Source organism: Topomyia yanbarensis, chromosome 3 (assembly GCF_030247195.1).
Source record: "Topomyia yanbarensis strain Yona2022 chromosome 3, ASM3024719v1, whole genome shotgun sequence".
In the NCBI taxonomy this organism is placed as follows: Eukaryota; Metazoa; Arthropoda; class Insecta; order Diptera; family Culicidae; genus Topomyia; species Topomyia yanbarensis.
The window spans coordinates 320,354,957-320,357,733 of NC_080672.1; positions in this window are offsets into that span (position 1 = coordinate 320,354,957).

The following is a 2,777-nucleotide window of genomic DNA, read 5'->3' on the forward strand; positions in this document are numbered from 1 at the left end:
GTATCTACTAGCCTGCTATAACACAGAAAGAAGATCAATCTGTAGTCTATAGTGATCAGCCACCGAAAGACATAACTCATCTCAGCTGCGAATTAAAACACAGCAACGAAATTTGAAAGTCAGATCATCTCCTTCTGCCATTTGTGTATCATATGGCAATCTAAACGTGTATTTTATTTCATGCTAACCGTTCGTTTACTAGGTTCAAAGGAACCGGTTTGCGATTGCATCGTATCACTTCACTATTGCGCTATAGCTGATGCCTCTTTGTCTTTGAATGGGTAAATCGTCTTCAAATTAATCCCCCTACGCCTGTGCCCGTGCCCGTGCCTGGCGTCCTGAGCGAAGTTTGAAACATCTTGCCTAGTTGAAAACGTAATGCAACACCCGGCCGAAAGAAGGCAAAACAACTATATATCATCAGCAATGCAGTCGAAAGGCAGCGCGCTTCATTCATACACACAGTCCTTTCGCAGTTTGCAAAATCCATTCGCACCGCACCGTGTCTGATAAAATCGATGACCCACACGGAGAGGTACTTGCCCGTATTTGTGTTGTGGGCCATCAAACAAAAATGCAACATCGGAATCAGCTGTCAGCGTACTGGCCTTCCCCGTGTAGAGGAGTACTTTACGAGAAGCTTCTTGTTAGGCTTTGGAGTATCGCATAGCGGCCATACTCTCTATCACGAGTACGGTGTTCCGAAATAAGTTACAAGTGATTGTGGCTGTCGTCTTAGTTGTAAGTAGCATCTTCTGGCGAACTCAACTATTTAACCAGCAAGACGTGAAGTGCATACCGCTCAGAAGCGATTGTGGCGCGTGAGTGAATGAACTTTACCATTAGCGAAATATGATGACTTGTTCTATCTATTTATTTATTTATTCGTCAATCAATTGTAGACTACATTATACAAATATTAATTGCTTATATACTATCCTGTATACTATTCCTATGTTCTATGATGCCGAAAAGAGTTGAAAAACGGTTTAAACTTGTTCGGGGCATGGTAAGGTCAATACTTTCACAATGCTCGTTATATACAGCCATCATCTGGTTTAGTGGTCCGAATTTAGCATAGTCTGTACGGTGATGACCTATCGCGAACAAATTTCTATTGCGTAATTGACGAGTAGGAGCGTATAAATTTAATTTTGACAATATGTAAGATGAGTCAATACGCTGCATGACGATATCGTTTAGAAACGAGATCATAGCATAGTCCCGACGTTCTTTCAATGTTTGAATATCTATCAACATACAACGTGCTTCATAAGATGGAAGAGGGAATACTGTCCATCTTAACTCGCGTAGTGCATATAATAGAAACTGTTTTTGGATTGACTCAATTCTCACTTCGTGTTTTTTTATGAATGGTGACCAAACAATACTACAATATTCTAAAATAGACCGAACATATGCTACGTAAAGAGTTTCAATTGTGTAAGGATCTTGAAAGTGATATCCGAAGCGTTTTATAAAATTAAGCATATTACTAGCTCTATGAACAATTGTGTTGTAATGTTCCACAAATTTTAATTTTTTATCTAAGATAACTCCTAAATCTCTTATTTTATCGCATTTCTGAACGGTTTGATTACCTAACGTAATTGACACGGAAGCCGTGATTTGTTTTCTGCTAAAAGTCATGAGATTACATTTTTTAACATTTAATTCCAGTAAACATTTACAACACCATGTATAAAAGATTTGTGTTTCATTGTGAAAAACATTATAGTCATTATTATTTCTAATTTCTAAAAATAGCTTCATATCATCCGCATATATGAGAATTTTAATGTTTTTTAAAATAAGAGAGATGTCGTTGACATATAAAATGAAAAGAAGAGGTCCTAAGTGTGAACCTTAAGGAACCCCCGAAGTAACTTTAATTATATCAGATTTCATCTCATAGAATTTTACTATTTGCTGACGATCTGTTAAATACGACTTAATCCAATTGAGGAGTCTCATCTCGATTCCCAATTTTTCAAGTTTGAATATTAACATGGCAATGTCCAGCTTATCGAAAGCTTTGCTGAAGTCAGTGTAAAGAGCTTCTATATGATTTCCTTTATCCATGGCGTTTAACGAGTAATCAACAAATTCTAAAAGGTTTGTACTAGTTGAACAACGGCCTTTAAAAAACCCATGTTGTGAATTTGTTATTTTATGTTTGACTTGGTTGAAAATGGTTTTATTAATGATGGATTCGAAAAGTTTGGGAAAGCAAGACAGAATGGCAATTCCACGATAATTGCGAATATCAGATTTTTTACCCGATTTATAAATAGGTATTAAAAAAGATTTTTTCCAATCTTTTGGGAAAATACCAGATTCTATGTTCAGTAGAGTGGTTCGTCATAGGCCGTTTTCTAGCGCAACACTTTTCAAGTTCTTTTTGTGGTCCCAAATGACTGGGTAAATTTTGGGGGCGATTATGCGAATCGCGATTATAGTTTGCATGGGGATTGGTATGGAAAATGGTATTTTTGCTTCTCCGCAGGTTCAGATCACTATTTCATTTAAATTGAAAAACGAATCCTATAAAATATGTCCGGAATTAAATCCACCTAACATTGAGATTTCACTATTCTGGTATCATGTTGTACATGCTGTCTTCGCTGTTGAAATTGTATAAGTTTCACACTTGGTAAGTTTGGATTGTTTGTTGGACGTAGTTGGAGCTGATAAAGGCTGTACGTAGGATGTGCTTGCAGTTGATGTTTTTTTCATTAGTGATTTTTGTGCAGGGTTTTACGTGATGTATCTTTTTG